The sequence below is a fragment of the Carya illinoinensis genome, chromosome 5 (assembly GCF_018687715.1).
Source record: "Carya illinoinensis cultivar Pawnee chromosome 5, C.illinoinensisPawnee_v1, whole genome shotgun sequence".
Classification (NCBI taxonomy): domain Eukaryota; kingdom Viridiplantae; phylum Streptophyta; class Magnoliopsida; order Fagales; family Juglandaceae; genus Carya; species Carya illinoinensis.
Genome location: NC_056756.1, coordinates 20,921,379 through 20,943,431, shown reverse-complemented (window position 1 = coordinate 20,943,431; position 22,053 = coordinate 20,921,379). Strand labels below are relative to the sequence as shown.

Genomic DNA, 22,053 nt, shown 5'->3' with positions numbered 1-22,053 from the left:
CTTCAAATCTAGTATTGGGATTTCTTCTTCTGATGACTTCACGGCTCCTAATAAATCAAGAGTTTCAAAAACTGGCCTATGCCAATTACTCGTGTAACTCACATCTGATAACTAAAGAGACTCAGTTGTCTTTGTCAACTGTCCATCTGATTCTGTCAACTCTAATGATGTAGGAATTGTCTCAACAAGAACCTCAGACTGCTCATGAAAGCCATTCTCAGATGCACTCTTGGAATCAAATGCTGATAATAACTTTGAAACGTCAAAATCATATATATCAACAGCTTGCACATCTACATCGTCGCATCCACTAAGCATCTTGCAAGCATTGAACACATTCATCTCCAATGTCATATTCCCAAAAGTGAGCTTCAGTACTCCACTTTGACAATTGATAAGTGCATTAGAAGTAGTAAGGAGTGGGCGTCCAAGGATTACAGGCGCATGGTCAATAGTGGAGACTGGTTTCTGCATGTCAAGAACTACAAAATCCACTAGGTAATAAAATTTGTCCACTTGGACCAACACATCTTCAACTATACCCCTCGGCACTTTAACTGATTTGTCAGCTAACTGTAGCATAATGAAGGTCTTTTTTAGCTCACCCAATCCCAACTGTTTATACACTAAGAATGGTAGCAAGTTCACACTACTCCCTAGATCAAGTAGAGCTCTCCCAATGCGTGACTCATCAATCATAATGGAAATGTGGGGAGAGCCGGGATCTTCAAACTTCTGAGGAGTCTCGCTCAATATCAGTGCACTAACTTGCTCTGTTAGGAAGGCTTTATTCTTCACATTCAGCTTCCTCTTCACTGTGCACAAGTCCTTCAAAAATTTTGCATACGAAGGCATTTGTTGTATGGCATCCAAGAGTGGAATATTAATCTTTACATGTTTGAAAATCTCCTAAATCTCAATGTGATATTTGTTCTTTGGGTCAGCTGCCAATCTCTAAGGATAGCGAACCACAGGTTGGTACTCTAGCCTTGCTTCCTTTAGTTCTTTCTCAGTTTCATCAGTCTCTATTACATCTTTAGGTTTAGAACCAACTACTTGTCTGTCCATAGTCACCTCAGGTTGAGGAACTTCCTTCCCACTTCTCAAAGTAAGAACGATCTTTGCTATCTCAATAACGTTCCTTGAGACATTATGCACTTGCTGTTGTTGTTGCTTGTATACTTGAGGATTAAGCTGAGGCCGTGTTGGAAATTTTCCTTTCTCTAAAGTGTTCAATGTCGTGCTCATCTTATTAATGGTTCCACACAACTCATTTATGGCCTGAGTGTTCTGATTGTTTGTGGTGGCCTAAATCTGCATGAATTGCTTAAGTGTATTGGCCATTTGTGCCATACTGTTGTCTAGAGACTTCTTTGTAGATGATTGAGGTTGAGAACTCTGTGTAGCTATATGAGGCTGAAATCCAGGAGGTGCTACAAAAGGATAGCTTTGAGAACTCTTATATGGCTGATACTAGTGCGGAGGAGCACCCTGATGAAATGACTGCTGAGAAGATGGTGGAGACTGGCCAAGCTGATCATTTCTCCATGAGAAATTTGGGTGATTCCTCCACCCCATATTATATGTGTTTGAAAAAGGATTCTATGCTCTGTTAACCCAATTAGCTGATTACATCTGCTCAGACTCACTTTCCTGAAATACTGGCATAATTAGGCAGTTTTGGGTCTTATGGTTTGAATCAGCGCATATAAAGCATGCCTCTACTACTTTCACAGCCTTCACTTTTTCTATTCCATGACCTCTAGTCTTCTAGTTAATGCAACTATTCAGTCTTGAACATTAGTGTCCTCCTTAAGCTCATATTTGCCCCCTCCAGAAGTAGCCTTTAGTGGTTGTGCTGTTAACAACACTCGATCAGTACGAGTGTTCCACTATTGTGCACTCTTTGCAAGTAAAAAAAAAATGATAGTGCTTCATCGGGTTCCTTGCTAAAGAATTTTCCATTGCACATTGTCTAAATAAACTGCTTGCATTATGGAGTGAGACAAGTGTAAAAGTAGCTCACCAACCTCCAAGATTCGAAACCATGATGTGGACAGATGTTGACCAAATCTTTAAATTTTTTTCAACTGGCCTGAAAAGTCTCATCAGGTTTTTGACTGAATTGGCTGATTTACTTTTGAAAAAACTGAGTTCTCTAAAAATGATTTTTTTTGTAAGAATTCACGCTGCATATAAGACCAACTAGAGATAGAATTAGGTTTCAAAAAATTATACCAAATCTTTGCTTTATCCTTTAAAGAGAAAGGAAATAAACGAAGTCTAATAAATTCATAACTAATCTAGTAATAAAAGTAGTACAAGCCAACTCAAAATCTGTCAGGTACTGGTAAGAACTCTTAGAATCCATCCCATAGAACGAAGGTATCACTGACATCATACCATACTTAATAGAAAAATTAGGTGCATCTTCAAGTAAAACAATGCATGAAGGTGTAGTAGTGCGAGTGGGTTGCAAATAATCCTTAAGAGTATGTGGTGCAGCCATGGTTTTGTTCAATTTCAATATCCTCGCTCATAGAAGAGACATAAGAGCTATCTATCTCTAAGCTGTGTACACTACTCTCAATGCTCGATGTAAGTCTAAGCAACCTATTTGAACTATCTCTCACCCATGACAGGAAACATCAGTCTAAATAGTATAAATAAGGTTCAAGCAACTGAGTGGTAGATGGCAAGTGAAATGTGTAATAAAAGATAAGATAGTGAAAAATAAAAAATAAGAAATAACGAGTTTAAATTTAAGTTAGACAATTATCCTCGGCAACGGTGCCAAAAACTTAACTCACTCAAAAATGTGTAGCACAAAGGCTATCCCAAGTGCAGGAGGATGTCGTGTAACAATTAGGAATAAAATTTCTAGATCGTCTCCTCAGGGAAAGTTAATTAAATCCAAACTTGTACAAAATGGTAAAAAATTTCACAAACAAAAGTGGTGGTATGTACAATGAATGGAAGAGTGCAACAGAAATAAAAAGGGCACTAATCATAAACTAGATTCATACTTTTGAATTTTTTTGAGTGTCGAAATGGAACATAAAAGACTAAAAAATTGAAATTAACAATTAAAGATTCAATTACGTTAAACAATTTTAATTAATCTGAAAATTAAATAATAAATTGGAATTAATCTAAAATGTAATTATAATGCATATTTAATGGGAGTTTAAAGAAATAAGAAAAATAACTGACATAAAATAAAATAAATAGCAAATAAAATGTACAAACTTTTAAGCCAAAAATATCAAGAATACACCATAAACTTCAAATTGAAATTAAATAAAAAGTAGGGAATAAAAAGAGCAAGCCAAATGAATGAAGATGGAGACTGCAAGTAGTGGAGGAGGCTAAATTGTAGCAGCAATTGGACCCCTCAAGGAGCTCTTCAATGGCGCTGCTGCAGCCTGAGTGAGTGGTGGTGTGGCTTAAATTTGCCTCAAAAATGTGTTGCGGCGTGAATGAATGCGAGAGAGAATATTGTATGAAGCGCTGGGTGAAATAAAATGATGTTGTGCAGGTCATGTAGCGTGAATAAAAGACTCAGAGTATATATGCCTCCATAGATTAAATCTTATGTGGGGTGCTCAATGAATATAAATGAAAAGCCCTTCCCCAAGTCCAATACGTGCGGCTGAAATTAATTCCCCCAAGAGAATAAAAAGCATGCTATGAAAAATGCCCAAAAAAAATAATAATAATAATGAGCAGTTGAAATTAATTCCCTTAGGTTGTGTGGGTAGCTTCTTAAACCAAAATGATGAAGTCCTCAATTTTGGGTCTCATCCCCGGGTCAAAGTCCATCCCCTAGGTCAAAGTCTCATGTCAAATTAAAAAGCATGTGCCGTGCCCTTTAAGTCTATTTTCATTTCTTAGCCTATATAAAAAAAGAAAAATAAAAATTAGAAATAAAATAAAATAAAAATAAAGAATAGAATAAAGGAACATTATCCAATTAAATCACAAGTTATAATATTAAGCAAAAATCATGCTATTTATCAATTTAAATCACAACTTAGATTTATGCATCTTAATTATTTTTCCATCTAAAACTAATAATAATGTAAGAAAAGAATTAAAATATATTGGTTATAAATGTATAAAAATATGCAATATTTCAGCTCAATCAGTGGTTTTCTTCGATGATATCTGAATATACAACAAGACATTGCAAGATCATTTGCAACATCTAAACACTGTTTTGGAAATTTTAAAATCTCTCCAGTTTTTTGCAAAGGCTTCCAAGTGTATTTTTGGGTGTAGTAAAGTGGAGTACTTGGGGCATATTATTTCAAAGGAGGGAGTATAAGTTGATCCACAAAAGATTGAGGCCATGCAAGGTTGCGTAGTACCTAAGAACCTCAAAGCCTTAAGGGGGTTCCTAGGACTTACAGGCTACTATTGGAAGTTTGTACAAGGCTATGGGAGCATTGCTGCACCTCTTACAACCTTGTTAAAGAAGGATGCTTTTTGCTAGACAGAGAAGGCCCAACAAGCTTTTGAGAAGTTAAAAGAAGCTATGGTGAGTCCCACGGGATTGAGGTTACCAGATTTTTCTAAAACTTTTATTATAGAGTGTGATGCCTCATGGGAAGGGCTAGGAGCATTATTAATGTAGTAGGGACAGCCTACTACCTATCTAAGTTAGGCATTGAAGGGAATGAGTTTGGCCTTGTCTGCTTATGAGAATGAGTTATTAGTCTTGGTAATGGCAATTCAAAAATGGAGACTCACCCAAGAAAGCCAAATTAAGTCAATAGATTGAGAATCTAGACCTGTTGAGAACCCATTTCAAGAACCTAGATTATATTAAAATCTAGACCCATTGAATAACCCGTCTCAAGAACCCAAATTACAAAGGAGGAACGCTACGAAGGTTGTGATTTACCTTTGATAAGTTCAAAAGTTCAAGAAGAACAAGAGAAGATAACTCAACTCATAATGAAAATTCAATATTGTCTAACATGAAGTGGGCAACCACAAGATGTTTAAATACTCCCCAACAAAAGTAACCCTAGGCCAAAGCAAAACCCTCTTCCTCAAAATTACCCTTGGTGAATAGTGTCATGCTACAGTACTATGAATAGTATCTCGCTACAGTAACCCTCTTGAAACCCTAGTTCAACAAAATAACAACTTTCCCAACATGCCTTAAGTCATTCCCATAATAAACTCAATTATTCTAAACTAATAAAATAAGCTCTTTTAATGAAATAAATAAGTCCAAAGCCTTCAATAACAATAGGCCCAAGTCGTGTCTTCCATAGATTATATCAAATAAATCAAAACTAGATCTTCATCCTTCAAGACCATCTTAAATGTTGGGCCCTTGCTAGACACGTCCCAAGTGGATTGTACCAATTCTTGCATTGCTTCCTTGATTTTCTTAGCTCTTAATCTTGTAATTGGCCTATCTGGAACTTGCAAAGGATCTTTAAGGCTAACTCCACCTTGGTTCCCATAATTCCCATTCTCTTCAAAAGGATTTGACCTCGAATCTTCACCTACATCAAAAGGAGAAAGATCAGAAACATTATACTCACCTGGAAGATCCATTTTATTTGCATTGTCATTAATTGTTTCAAGAATTTGGAAAGGTCCATCTCCTCAAGGCTGCAACTTAGTCCGTCTATGGGCTGGGAATCTTTCTTTGCACATGTGAACCCAAACACAATCTCCTAATTCAAAGATGACACGCCTTCGCCCTTTATTGACTTGGGAAGCAACCCTTTCATACTTTTGGGCAATTTGAAGCCGTACCCTCTCATGAAGTGACTTCACCAACTCCTCATTTTGTCCATCCAAGCTACTCCTGCCATCAACAGATAAAGGCATCAAATCTAAAGGAGTAAGTGGATTAAAACCATAAACAATTTCAAAAGGAGAGTATGAAGTAGTAGTATACATGGTCCTATTATATGCAAACTCTATAAATGGCAAACAATCCTCCCAAGTCTTTAAATTCTTATGAACAACAGTGAGTAAAAGATGAGTTAAAATCCTATTAACTACTTCAGTCTCACCATCAGTCTGCAGGTGACAAGTAGTGGAAAATAAGAGCTTAGTATCTAATTTCTCCCACAACACCTTCCAAAAGTTGCTAAGGAATTTATCATCCCTATCAGAAACAATACTCCTGGGCACACCATGGAGTCACACTATCTCCCTGAAAAACAAGTCAACTATGTTTGTGGCATCATTTGCTTTATGGCATGGAATGAAATGTGGCATCTTGCTAAATCTATCCACAACTACAAAAATAGAATCTTTTTCCCTTTTTGTCCTAGGCAGCCCCAAAGCAAAGTCCATAAATATGTCTACCCATGGCTCACTAGGAACGAGTAAGAGTGTATACAACCCATGTAGCAAAACTTTATATTTAGCCTTTCTACATATAATGCAACTGCTACAAATGCGATTGGCGTCTCTTTTCATTTTAGGCCAAAAGAAATGTTTGTGCAAAATGTCTAAGGTTTTCTTAACACCAAAGTGTCCCATTAATCCTCCACCTTGTGCATCATGCACCAATAGCTCACGCATAGAACAACTTGGCACACAAAGTTTGCTTTCTTTAAACAAGTAACCATCATACTTGTAAAACTTACCAAATGCCGCCTTATCACATGCCACATACACATTAGAAATGTCAGCGTCATTTGCATACAGGTCTTTGACATATTCAACAAGCATTTTAGCACTCATAGAAAAGTAAGAAGTACATACCTCCGAGATAAAGCATCAACAACAATGTTCTCCTTACCTTGCTTATAACAAATGACATATGTAAAGGTTTCAATGTATTCTATCCATCTAGCATGCCTTTTATTCAACTTACCTTAACCCTTGAGATGCTTCAATGATTCATGATCAGTGTGGATCACAAATTCCCTAGGCCACAGGTAGTGCTACCAAGTCTCTAATGCACGAACAAGAGTATAAAAGCTCTTTGTCATAAGTAGGGTACTTCATCATCAATATTTAATTCATAGATGCAAGCACATAATTATCATCACAATTTTCACCATGAACCAAACAAGCCTCAAGAGGATCAGATAGAATTGACAAATCAAATTTATTTTGAACAAGAGTTTGGATCAAATTTACTTCATGCACATCATCATCATCACCAGGTTGTTTACAAATATTGAAAATATTCAACTCTAAAGTCATGTTGCCAAAAGAAATTATCATCACACCACTCCTACAATTTATTAAAGCATTTGAGATCGCAAGAAATGGCCTACCCAAAATTATAGGAATTTGAGTGCAAACATCAAAGACAGGTTCCATGTTCAAAACAATGAAATCCATTGAGAAATAAAATTTGCCTACTTGCACTAACACATCCTCAACTATCCCTCTCGGTATTTTAAATGAATGGTCAGCAAGTTGGAGTGTTACCTTGGTAGGTTTAAATTCACCAAGACTCAACTGCTCATATACTGAGTAGGGTAGGAGGTTAACACTAGCTCCGAGGTCAAGTAAAGCTTTTTCAATTTTAAAATTTCCAATCACGCAAGAAATTGTTGGACAACCCGGGTCTTTGTACTTTGGAGGAGAATTGTTCTGGAGGATGGCGCTTACCTGCTCAGTGAGGAAAGCTTTCTTTTGCACTTTCATCGTACGTTTCACTGTGCACAAATCTTTCAAAAATTTAGCATAGGATGGAATCTGTTTGATTGCATCCAACAAAGGAATGTTAATTTTTACTTGTTTGAAAATTTCAAGAATATCAACATTTTGAACCAACTTGTGAGAATGTTGCAACCTTTGGGGAAATGGAGTAGGTATTGGGGCTTTCACAGGCATATCCAACTCGACCTTGTCAAGCTCACCATCACTCTTGGAATTTAAAGAATTTTTGTTCTCATCAACTTTCGTTGAAATACTCTTATCAAATTTTTTTCCACTGCGTAGAGTGGTGATAGACTTGGCATGTTCAAATTTTGAATCAGAATGATTTGAATTTCTTACCTCAAATTTAGTTCTAGGATTCGGCTGAAGCTGAGCGGGAAACTTACCTTTTTCTTAAGCGTGCAATGCAGAGGTCAAGTTGCTAATGGAACTTCTCATGTCAGTAATGGCCTACATTGTATGATTATTAATATTGGCTTGCCCTTGCATAAAAGTTTGTAATGTCTCCTCAAGGGTTTTCTTATGTGGAGGCATATAAGGAGTAGAAGAAGATGGCCCTTGAAGATTTTGATTTGAATTTGACTCGTTCCTCCAACTAAAGTTGGGGTGATTTCTCTATCTAGGATTATATGTTTCCGAATAAGGGGAAGAAAATGGTCGCCTATAAGAATTCATGACATTTGCTTATTCGTGTAACACCCTTTTAAAAGCGGGGATTGTTGGACAATCCTGAGTTAGGTGTCTATTAATTTCATATATGTCACAATTCGCTTCTTCTTTTTCAATGGCCTTAGCCGAATTTACCTTCCTAAGTTCCATGGCCTCGACTTTTCTTGTCAAACTTGTTATCCTAGCATTCACATCATCATTTCTTTTAAGGATATACATACCCTCTTGAGACATGGCACCAATATTGGTCTTATTTTCAGCCAATTGGTCAAAATAATCCCAAGAATCATCAGGATCTTTATTTAAAAATTAACCTTACACATCATTTCTACAAACTGATGCATTTGAGATGTTAAACCTTCATAGAAAAAACTAATGGTGCGCCAAGTCTCATAACCATGATGTGGGCAAGTTAACAATAATTCTTTAAAACGCTCCCAACACTGAAAAAATGTTTCATTTTCTTTTTGAGAAAAATTCATAATGTTTCTGCGAAGAGTGTTCATCCTATGAATAGAAAAAAACTTTTTCAGAAATTCTCTTTGCATTTCTTGTCATGTGCCAATAAATCTTAGTCTCAAGGAATTCAGCTAATTTTTAGCTTTTTCTTTCAAAGAGAATGGAAGCAACTTTAATCTAACAACATCATCATTGACAGTTTGGGTTTGTAAAGTTGTACAAACTTCTTCAAATTCTTTCAAATGCAAATAAGGACTTTCTGAGTCTAAGCCGTGAAACTTGGGAAGTAATTGAATTACTTCCAGTTTTAAATCAAAATTCTCCATATTCGTAGAAAAAATCATGCAAGATGGAGTACTTGTCCTTGTTGGCTGCAAATACTCACGCAAAGTTCTCATTGGTGGATTATTTTGTCCCTCCTCATTTTCGAGTTCGTCATGAATACTATGATTGTCAGCCATAATATTAGAATGAGAATTTTTAGAATCACCAGACAACTTATCAACTAATTCTTTTAAAACAATTTCCTCTCTCCTCAATCTACCAGTTTGATCACGTTGCCATGAGATCATTCATCATAGAGGATCAAGCACATTCAAAGACTAAAACCAAAATGCAAACAAGCAAGAAGGTAAAATAAAAAATTTTGGAATGAGATTACCAAATGATATGAATATGGAATCAATGTTACTTGATCCCTTTCCCGTCAAAATAACAAAAATTGTACCTGCAAAAAAAAAAAAAAAAAGAATTCGAGAAAATTAGCAAGAGATTACTAAAATATATATTTTTTTCTTTTCTAAAAAACATTATCATACGTTGCAATCCCAACGACGCCAAAAACCTGTTGCGCCTAAACTTTGACTCAAACTAATGAACCAAAAATTTAGTACAGTTTTACCTGTAAGTATACAGGTGTTGTAGTATCTCACAGGGTTGAATCCACAGGGACTGACTTATGTGATAAAGAAAATAAACTCAAATAATGAAAAGAAATTACTAAAAAAATGTGTGATCGAATATAAAATAAAATTACTGAGATGATGATTTTTGAAATAACTGAATAAAACTAAAATAATAAAATGAATTGATATGGAGAAAGACCAAGGTTTCAAGGATCTGTCTAATAATTTATAATATTATTTCCGATCGAGTTATTTCAATCAAACTAGAATAATGCTTCCATTTAATTGGAAGATTTAGCATTTAAGGTCAAGAAAAAATAGTCGCTAATGATTGAGCATGAACGATTGATGATTAAAACATTCACAAATCTATTTGAATATCCTCAAGCATTTACTGTATTGGGAAATTACAATGAATCAAGATAAATCTATAGATAATCAAAATATCCAATAATAAAATCCTTCAATCGATCAAGCTAACAAAATAAATTTTACATTGATCTGAAAATAATATTTAAATCATTAAACTTTACCTCTAAGCTTAGTATGAAAATTTAGCCAACCATATTCATCACAAGTGCTATAAAAATGACATAAATATTATCCATTAGGAAACTAAAATAAAACACAATAAACACTAGAAGACAACTTAGAAGTAATAAAATCTGAAAACCCAGCCGACGCCGAGAGAATAAAACCCAAGCCGTCGCCTACCAAAAGTAAAAACAAGAAAAAAGAAAAGAAGTAACCCAGTACGAGAGAATCCTAAGAACTAACAACCGAAAACTTGGAAAACAGAAGAAAATAAATAGTCTTCAAACGAGAGAGAGAGTTCCGTCCGTCTAAACAATGAAAACGCAGAGAAAGAGTTGCCACCGAAGGTTTGGACAAAATATGCCTCTCACCGACACTCCCTTCCCCAACGTTCCTCCACGTCAATACTCTACTCCAACCGACCGAAACACACTTTACTTTCCCTCACTGCCTAATAAATTACTGCCTAATAAATCACCCCCAATCAAACTCCCTCCCAATCAAATTGACCGACACTCCCTTCCTCCCCTACCGTCTGACTTTCTTCAAGAAAAATAAATCCCAACCGACTCTCCCCCCCAACTTCAACGTCCCTCTACGTCCCCCTCTACTCAGCCAAATAAATCCCAACTGACTCTCCCTTCAATTCCAACCTCATGTCAATACTCTACTCCAACCGACCGACACACACCTTCTAATCCAACGTCCTAGAGTAGAACAAGGAAAAATAAAATAAATAACTGCCTCCACCGCCTTACGTTAACACTCCACTAAGAAAATTAATTAAATCCCAACCGACTGACTTCTCTCCACTCCCCCTCCCTATAGACGAAAACATCCACACCTCAAAACTCAATTAAATAGCCGCCTCAAGCCAGTGAACCACTCCGAAAATATCAAATATTTCCCTCCAATCACTCCTTTTCTCTCCCCACTGTTGAAGAATAGAGCCAGCAATATAAAATTAAATAGCTCCTTTAGCTCCAACGTGAAACTCCGAATATATCAGCCAATCAAGTCCACTTTAGCTGCACCAACCGACATCGAAATGCTATTTGATTATGCTTGACTATAAAGTACCACGTTTGCAACACCAGAGGAAGATTAAGACACTTAGCTACGAGTCTCATCAAGACGTGTCAACTCCCTTGCCTTAAAGCACTTTCAGAGTTCCGTAACTCCCCTTTTCTTTCCCTAAAAAATATAATCTCTTGCCTTTTTCTACATAAAATCCACCGAACAACCTCTTTTTCTTTTCCTTTCTGTATATGTCCAAACCTCCTTCATTTTCTTTTTAAAGACTTTTACGTTGCATGTGTTTGTCCACCGCAAACCATTTTCTTCACCACGCGCATCTATGAACAATCAAGGTAAGAAAGTCACCACCAAAAGTCTTCGTCTTTTTTTTTTTAGCTGCCCAAGTACACCGCTTCCTTCCTTCTCTTCATTCCTCTCAATTAGCATGCGCTTTTGGTCAAAAGTTCAAACTGAATCCCATGTTAAGCTGAAAATAAGTAGATAAAAATAGCACTCAAAGATAAATTAAAATGAAAAATAGATTATAAAAAATATATTATATTTGTGAGGAAATATTGTCCAATTAAATCATAGTTATAAAATTAAGCATAAACATGATATCAATAAATTAAAAATCACAACTCGTATTTATGCTTATTGACCATTTTTCCATCTAAAACCAATAATAGTGTCACGAAAAATTTAAAATCATTGGTTTTAAATAGCTAAAATATGCAATATTTCAGCTCAATCACCCCCACTTAGCTTCTCATTGGAGAAAGCGATGGGCCACCTAGCTTGCATCAAAATGGCTCCAATATTTATTCTTGAGGCATCACATTCAATCTCAAAAGGTTTGTTAAAATTAGGTAATGCTAACAGAGGTGCAGAGCACAACCTTTATTTAATAGTGGCAAAAGCATTCTCTTGATTATCCCCCAAATGAAACCCAACATTCTTTTTAATGACTATAGTGAGTGGTGCAGCAATGGTGCTAAAGTCTTTAACAAAATGCCGATAAAAGCTAGCTAAACCATGAAAGCTTCTTACCTCAGTGATGCTCTTTGGCATTGGCCACTCCTTGATGGCATTGACTTTCTCTTCATCCATTTCAATACCTTTTGTACTAACAACATAACCAAGAAAAACAACTTTCTCCATGCAAAAGGTACATTTCTTGAAATTAGCATACAACTTTCCACATCAAACACATATCTCAAATGCTCAATATGTTCATTTAAGTCCTTGTTGTACACTAAGATATCATCAAAGTATACAACCACAAACTTGCCTATGAACGTACATAGGACATGGTTCATTAATCTCATGAAAGTATTGGGCGCATTTGTAAGTCCAAATGGCATAACCAACTATTCATAAAGCCCATACTTAGTATTAAAAGCAGTTTTCCATTAATCATCCTCTTTCATTCTAATTTTATGGTACCCACTTTTAAGATTAATTTTATTAAAAATACATAAGCCATGCAATTCATCAAGCATATCATCTAGTCTAGGAATAGGATGATGATACTTATCATGATATTATTGACCGCCCTATAATCAACGCTCATCCTCCACGTCCCATCCTTCTTTGGCACTAGTAGCATTGCACTGCACATGGGCTCATGCTCTCCCTCACGTACCCCTTACTCATCAAATCATCAACTTGCCTCTGAAGCTCCTTTGTCTCCTCTGGATTACACCTATAGGCAGGTCAGTTTGGAATAGTAGCTCCGGGAAAAAAATCAATTTGATGCTTAATGCCTCTAATGGGTGGCAACTCATTTGGCATCTCCTCTGGGAATACATCCTCAAACTCCTACAACAAAGAAACAACCAAACTAGGAAGAGACTGGTTAGTTTCATCAAGATTAAGATAAGACTCTTTATAGACAAGAAAAATCATAGGGCGATCTGCTAAGAAAGCCCTCTTAACCTCACTCTCTATTGCATAGAAACTCACTTTTGTCTTTCATTTTCTCTTTGTAGACTCTCTTTCTTTTTCACTCTTTTTTTTTTTTGCTCATTTTCACTCTTACTCTTTCTTTTTTGCTCAATCTCCTTTTTACTCTTTCTTTTTTTCTCAATCTCTTTTTCACTATTTCTTTTTTGCTCAATCTCCTTTTCACTCTTTCTTTAATGCTCAATCTCCTTTTCAGTCTTTCTTTTTTGATCACTCTCATTTTCACTCTTTCTTTTTTGATCACTCTCATTTTCACTCTTTCTTTTTTGAGCGACCTCACTTTTCAGTTTCAATTGGTCCTCATAGACCTGTCTTTGAGTTGAAGGAGCAAACTTGATTGTTTTGCCCTCCTTTACAAAGCTGTACATGTTTTTGAATCCATTATGTATCACTCTCCTATCATACTACCATGGCCTCCCCAACAAGATATGGCCAGCATGCATAGGCAGAATGTCACAAAGTAACTAATCCTAATACTTCTTAATGGAAAAAATAACTAACACTTGTCTATCTACCCTAACCTCCCCACAATCATTCAACCACTGCAACTTGTATGGTTGAGAGTGTTTCAAGGTATGTAAATTCAATTTCTTAACTAAAGTAGTGTTAGCAACATTAGTACAACTCCCTTCATCAATGATCATACTACATATCTTGCTATTGATATGGCATCTAGTATGGAAAATGTTCTCCCTCTGTTGCTCTGCATCATCCATCTTAATTTGTGTGTTGAGAGCACGCTTGGCAACAAGGGACTCACCTGTTATGGGGTATTCTACTCCATCATCATCACTAGCATCCTCCAACTCGGGCATCTCATCACTATCATCCTCACTTGCAGTCATCACCTCCTCATTTACATCACACGTTTGTTTGGACATTGAGAAGCAATGTGCCCTAAACCCAAACACTTAAAGCATTTAATATCTCTATTTCTAAAAGGTTGGGATGCTACCTTGGATTTGTTGCTAGTTCCTTCATTGATGTGGACGCCAATCGACTCACTTTGAGACCCAACAACAATATTGGAAAACCAAATCCAAGAAAGCCAAAATCAAGTCTATGGATGGAGAATCTAGACCCATTGAAAACTCGTTTCAAGAACCTAGATTATGTTAAAATCTAGACCCGTTGAAGAACCCATCTCACGAACCCGGATTACAAGAAGGAACGCCACAAAGGTTGTGATTTACTTTTGATAAGTAAACTCAACTCACAATGAAAATTCAATCTTGTCTAACTTGCTCAAATGAGGTTACAATTGGTTTAAATAAACAATGCCCCAAAACCCTAAGTGATCCACGGTACCGTAGCGTGAATAGTGCCGCGCTACAGTAACTTTGAAAACCCTAGTTCACATAAAATAAAAACTTTCCAAATAAGCCCTTGGCCAAAAAACAATGCCTTCCCAAAAACCGTAGTTCATTAGAAATAAGACATATGTGTGAGCTGACATCCTCAAGCCCACTTATTCTAAACTAATAAAATAAGCTCGGCCTTCCCAAAAACCCTAGTTCATTAGAAATAAGACATATGTGTGGGTTGACATCCTCAAGCCCACTTATTCTAAACTAATAAAATAAGCTCTTTTAATGAAATAAATAAGTCCAAGGTCTTCAATAACAATAGGCCCAAGTCCTGTCTTCCGTAGCATATCACATGGATGAAGATTGGATCTCCTCCGCTCAAGCCCATTTTGAATGTTGGGCTCTTGCTAAACATGTTTCAAGTGAATTGCACCCCCATCCATGCATAGTTTCCTTAATCTTCCTAACTCTTGATCTTGTAAGAAGATAGTTATGTTTGTGGCATCATCATTTTTATGACATGGAATGAAATGTGACATTTTGGTAAATCTATCCACAACCACAAAAATAGAATCTCTACCCCCTTTTGTCCTAGGCAGCCCCAAAACAAAGTCTATAGATATGTCTACTAATGGATTACTAGGAACAGGTAAAGGTGTATACAATCCATGTGGCAAAAACTTAAATTTGGTCTTTCTACATGTAATGCACATTTCACAAGTGCGATTGACGGCTCGTTTCATCTTAGGCCAAAAGAAATATTCATGCAAAATGTCCAATTCTTGACACCAAAATGACCACTCCAATTATGTGCAAACTCAATGAAAGGCAAATGATACAAATGTTCTTGCAAGAAGTCAATGAATGGAAAATGATACTCCCACAAACGATTATGCAATACGTCTAAAAGCTTTTTTACAACTAAATGATCCATTAAACCACATCTATGCACAAGCAAATCATGAATAAGACTAGTAGGCTTATAAAATATGTTCTCTTTAAACAAATACCAATCTAGTCTATAGAACTTACCAAACAATGCTTTCTCACATGTTCCATACACATTAGTAAAGTCATCATCATTAGCATGCAATTTCTTATCATATTCAAATCTTAATAACTTTGCATCCAAAATAAAGATAAGGACATACCTTCTTACTAAAGCACCAACCACAAAATTTTTCTTACCTTTTGTGTACTTGATTACATGAAGAAAAGTCTCAATACAGTCCTCCCACTTAACATGCATTCTAGTCAACAACTTATCTTGTCCCTTCAAGTGCATCAAGGACTTATGTTTGTTATGTAGGACAAATTCTTTTGGCCAAAAGTAATGTTGCCAATTCTCCAATGCTGTCACAAAATCAATTTGATGCTTTATTCCTCTAATAAGTGACAATCCATAATGAACATCGCTAGGCAACATGACCTCATATCCCTACAATAAAGATCTAACAACACTAGGCAACAAGTCGTTAAATTCATTAGTATAAAAGCTTGCCTTAACATGAAAACTCACTTTTGTTTTTCCTTTTCTCTCTACAATCTCTCTTTCTTTTTCCTCTTGTGGCTTCACTATTTTTTTTACTCTCAGCTACCTCTCTATTTTCTTTTTTCAATCTCTCTTTCTCTTGATGTTTCAGCCTCACCCTCATTTCTTTTCTCTCTTATTTTTCTTTCTCTCTCATTTTCTATCTCACTATTTCTTTCTTTTTCAATCTCACGCCCACTCTTTCTTTTTCGCTCAACCTCACTTTTACTATTTTTTTTTTTATCAATCTCACTTTTTAGCTTCAATTGGTCCTCATAGACCTATGTTGGTGTTAAAGGAGCAAGTTTGATTGTTTTTCTATTCTTTTCAAAACTGCACATGTTCCTGAAACCATCACGCATCACTCTCCTATCACATTGCCACAGCCTCCCCAACAAAATATGGCCAGCATGCATAGGCACTACATCACATAGCACCCCATCCTTGTACTTCCCAATTGAAAATGAAACTAGCACTTGCTTATTTATCCTAATTTCCTCACAATCATTCAACCACTGCAACTTATATGGTTTATGGTGTTTCAAGGTAGGTAAATTCAATTTTTCAACTAAAGTATTGCTAGCCACATTAGTGCAACTCCCCCATCAATGATCATAGTACATACCTTGTTGTTGATATGGCATCTAGTATGAAAAATATTCTCTCTCTAGTGCTCCATATCAGCTATTTTAATTTTTGTATTGATAGCACGCTTGGCAATAAGAAACTCACCATGCCCTTCACTCTTATCATACATATTCTCAATACTTGGTTCACGTCTGTACCTCGTTGATCCATCCTATCCCTCACTTCCCACACCACCTTGTTCAACCGTTCAAATTGTTGTTGCATGGTTTGCAGCACAAAGAAATTATTTGACATCCCCTTTGGTGATGTGTCACTTTAATGAGACATTATATGCGCTGCACAAAAAAGAATGTTAGTGGAAAAAGATGTCACACGCTCCCCCTTACATATTTGCACTTAAATAATGACACTCCACTCGTGTTTCACTCTTAATTGGCTTTTTCCCGATAATGATCTCACACTCTCTTGCCCTTTACCTCAAAAATTTTCCCACTTAAGTTCTTTCAGAACTAATTGAACTAAATCAAGACAATACAACCTTGTTTTGTTCTAATTAGTAATTAGGTCCAAGAAACAAAGAACATGAGAAACACAAAAAGAATAAAATGACACGAGACTCAAGGAATTAATATGAGCAAAAGAGTAATTACAAAACAAGATACCAACTAAAAAGATATATTCAGCCCCCTTTGATGATAAAACTCAATCAATTTTTTTTTTTGTTTTTTTTTTAAATTTTCTTTTTTGAAATTTTCTTTTCCATTCTTTTCCTTTCTTATGCTTTCTTTTCTTTTCTTTTCTCACCAATTCAATCACAAACATCAATATTCAAATGTAAAAATCAAACAATTGAAGTCAAAGACATAAAAATTGACAAGGAAATAGAAGAGAATCAATGAAATCCAAGAAATTTCAAACCCTAGATGGTGCAAATTTTGGCAGCCCTAGGAAAAATGAATTTTTGTGTTTTTTTTTTGGCAACCCTAGAACAATGAAGCCCTAGAATTAAAGATGCAATAAATAAAAGATAAAATCAGACCTGATTAGAAATCTCGCTCTAAATACCAAATGATGTGAACCCTAATCGACTTGCTTTGAGACCCAATAACAATATTGGAAAACCAAACCCAAGAAAGCTAAAATCAAGTCTATGGATAGAGAATCTAGACCCGTTGAGAACTCGTTTCAAGAACATAAATTGTATTAAAATCTGGAACCGTTGAAGAACCCGTCTCAAGAACTCGGATTACAAGGAGGAACGCCACAAAGGTTGTGATTTACCTTTGATAAGTTTAGAAGTTCAATCAAGAACAAGAGGAGTAAACTCAACTCACAATGAAAATTCAATATTGTCTAACCTGCTCAAATGAGGCTACAATTGATTTAAATAAACAATCCCCCAAAACCCTAAAACCCTAGTTCACATAAAATATAAACTTTCCAAATAAGCCCTTGGCCAAAATACAATGCCTTCCCAAAAATCCTAGTTCATTAGAATTAAGACATGTGTGGGCTGACATCCTCAAGCCCACTTATTCTAAACTAATAAAATAAGTTCGGTCTTCCCAAAAATCCTACTTCATTAGAAATAAGACATATGTGTGGGCTGATATCTTCAAGCCCACTTATTCTAAACTAATAAAATAAGCTCTTTTAATGAAATAAATAAGTCCAAGGCCTTCAATAACAATAGGCCCAAGTCCTGTCTTCCGTAGCGTATTACATGGATGAAAATTGGATCTCCTCCGCTCAAGCCCATCTTGAATGTTGGGCTCTTGCTAAACACATCTCAAGTGGATTGCACCCCCATCCATGCATAGCTTCCTTGATCTTCCTAGCTCTTGCTCTCGTAATTACCCCATCTGAAACTTGCGAAGAATCTTTACGACTTGGTCTACCTTGGGACCCATCATTCATCTTTTCCCTTTGTTGGTTCGATCTTTGCCTTTGTAACAGCTTGATCATCTTTCTCTCACTTTGGTTTCCAACGAGTGTTAGAAACTAAAGTGTACCTTGATGTCCCTTTCCTCTTTAATTGCCTCTTCACCTTCATAGCCATGTGCACCATGTCTTCTATTTCTACATAATGTTGCAACTCAACTACATTGGCTATCTCCCTATTCAAACCACACAAAAATCTAGCCATAGTGGCCTCCCTATCCTCTCCTCTACATTCACCCGTATCATATCCACCTCCATCTTTTTATGGTAGTCCTCCACACTCCTAGACCCATGTGTAGGATTTTGTAATTTCTGGTAGATGTCCCTATAGTAGTGTCTAGGTACAAATCTCCGCCTCATGAGAGCTTTCAACTCTCTCCATGTCTCGACAGGCCTCTCATAATTCCTCATTCTATTGGTCACTAATTGATCCTACCAAATCATAGCATAATCATTGAACTCAATTACTACCAACTTCACTTTCTTCTCCTCTAAATAGTTATAATAATCAAACATCAACTCTATCTTCTTCTCCCACTATAAATAAGTTTCAAGGTCAGTTCTACCTTGGAAAGATGGTATTTTCATTTTGATGCTCTGATAGCAAATAATGTGAACCCATGAAATTAGAATCCGTTGAACCCACAATCAATTTGAGAACTCATCCAAGAAATCCAAATCAAGTCAATGGATGAAGAATTTAGACTCGTTGAGAACCCGTTTTATGAACCTAGATTATATTAAAATCTAGACCCGTTGAAGAACCCGTCTCAAGAACCCAAATTACAAACGCGGAACACCACAAAAGTTGTGATTTACCTTTGATAAATTCAAAAGTTCAAGAAGAACAAGAGCAGATAACTCAACTCACAATGAAAATTCAATATTGTCTAACTTGAAGTGGGCAGCCACAAGATGTTTAAATACTCCCCAACAAAAGTAACCTTAGGCCAAAATAAAACCCTTTTTCTCAAAATTACCCTTAATAATAGTGCCATGCTACAGTATGGTGAATAATGTCATGCAACAGTAACTCGGCTACAGTAACCCTCTTGAAACCCTAGTTCAACAAAATAACAACTTTCCCAACATGCCTTTAAGTGCTTCTCATAATAAACTCAATTATTCTAAACTAATAAAATAAGCTCTTTTAATGAAATAAATAAGTCCAAGGCCTTCAATAATAACAGGCTCAAGTCGTGTCTTCCATAGCTTGTATCAAGTGAATCAAAACTGGATCTTCATCCTTCGAGCCCATCTTGAATGTTGGGCTCTTGCTAGACACGTCCCAAGTGGATTGCACCAATCCTTGCATTGCTTCCTTGATCTTTTTGGCACTTTATATTGTAATTGGCCCATCTAGAACTTATAAAGGATCTTTAAGGCTAGCTTTACCTTGGTTCCCATCACAAACCACCACCAAAACCAACCCAATTTAATGAACCTCCAAGTGATTAGTATGATGCAAGCTAAATGGTTAGAGGAATTGAAGAGATCTTACCACCAAGATCTCTTGTTGTAGAAGCTTATCAGCCTCTACCATCAAGGGACCTTGGATTCAGCTTTATACTAATTCTGAAATGGTCTTCTCTTTTATAAGGAAACATTGCATTTGGAAACTCTCTTACCCTTTTTGCAACAAATCTTGTAGCAATTCCATAGCAGCCCATTAGGGGGTCACACGGGAGTACATAAAACAAATGCAAGAGTAAAAAGACAGTGTTTCTGGCCTGGTCAGAGAAGTGACATCTGAGCCTTTATCAGAGAATGTGATGTGTACCAGAGGAATAAGGTTGAAACCATCCATCCTGCAGGGTTGCTTCAACCTCTTCCTATACTAGAAGGGAATTGGGAGGACATTAGCATGGATTTCATACAAGGGTTGCCATATTTAGGAGGGAAACTATTATCATGGTGGTAGTTGACAGGTTAAGTAAGTATGCTCATTTTTTATCACAAACACATCCATACACAGTTTTCACAGTAGCTAGACTCTTTATGGAAAACATATTCAAGCTACATGGGATGCCACAGACAATTGTAAGTGACAGAGATCTCATATTTACAAGCCAGTTTTGGAAGGAACTGTTTAGGATATGCATAACAGATCTTCTCATGAGTTCAGCCTACCACCCGCAAACAGATGGCCAAACAGAGGTAACAAACAAAACACTAGAATGTTATTTAAGATGTTTTTATAGTGACAGGCCCAAGGATTGGACACGATGGTTACCCCTAGCAGAGTATGTCTACAACACCTCAAGACAAAATTCAATACAGATCTCACCATACGAAGTTGTCAATGGACAACCCCCACCACTGCTACTGCCTTACGAGCTTGGGTCAACTTGTGTGCAGTCAGTCGAGGAGGAGTTGAAGAGTCATGATTTTATATCCAAACAAATCCACGAGAATCTGTAGGAGTCACAGAATAAAATGAGACAGTACGCTGATAAACTTAGAACTGATAGAGAGTTCAAAGAAGGGGAGTGAGTCTACCTTTGATTAAGGTTGTATCAACAGATGACGATGGCAATGAAGAAGAATCTGAAGATTTCACCAAGGTATTACAGCCCATTCAAGATTCTCCAGAGGGTGGGTAAAGTTGCTTACAGACTTGATTTACCCCAAGAATCACAGATCTTCCCAACCTTTCACTTCTCATGCCTCAAGTGGAAGCTCAGAGCCCAAGTCCAGCCAATACCACAGCTTCCCCAAGTCAACTGTGACAGAACTCTAGCTCCTAAACTAGAGCAAGTGTTGCAGCGACGACTTGCAAAAAGAGGACATCCTACTGGAGTCGAGATCATAATACAATGGAAAGGGGAAACATTAGAAGATGCTACCTGGGAAGATTAGAAGAGATGCAAAGGAGATTCCCCAATTTTGTGGGCAAAAATCCTTTGAGAGGGAAGCATTGTTAGATGCGGCACAAAAGGAAGCACAACGGGCTGGTCTGAAGAGCCTTTAGGGTTTCTTGTCTTCATATATGATTATAAGTAGTAGGGTTATTATGTTATTGTTTAAGGAGATTCCTCAAAGTACTTCAGCAGCACTTAGATTTCATTCTCCATCATTATTAGTCCTGTTCAGATTTGAAACGTTTCTTACTCAACGACGAGGTGGCATCCTGAAAAACTTGGACTTTTTTAAGAAAAATTGTTTCAGAATAAAGAGTTCATACCAAAAATAAACAAATGGTGATAACCGTAAAACAAACATAAATGTTTAAAATGTGCACAAGAAACATTAGTTATGATAAAACTCCAAAATCTAAATCTTCCATCGTATCCAAACATTATATAAAGTCTATGAAATCAAGACACACCTCAATCAACATGAAACCAGCTCATAAATATGTAAAATCCCACACCTCAAATTTCATAACACATCTTGCCTACAACCTGAAGATTTTAAAACTTCAAATATCAATGAAAATTATTCCTTGCAGTCTGCACATTTCTAAACATCAATTCTGAAAATT

General features: G+C 36.4%; 1 non-coding gene across 1 annotated transcript; it reads left to right on the top strand.

Annotated features, from left to right (window-relative positions):
- The first annotated feature begins 8,715 nt into the window (after positions 1–8,715).
- On the top strand, positions 8,716–8,819 carry LOC122312091. Its single transcript, XR_006243005.1, has one exon. It is a non-coding gene; the product is annotated as a small nucleolar RNA R71 (small nucleolar RNA).
- Positions 8,820–22,053: the final 13,234 nt, after the last annotated feature.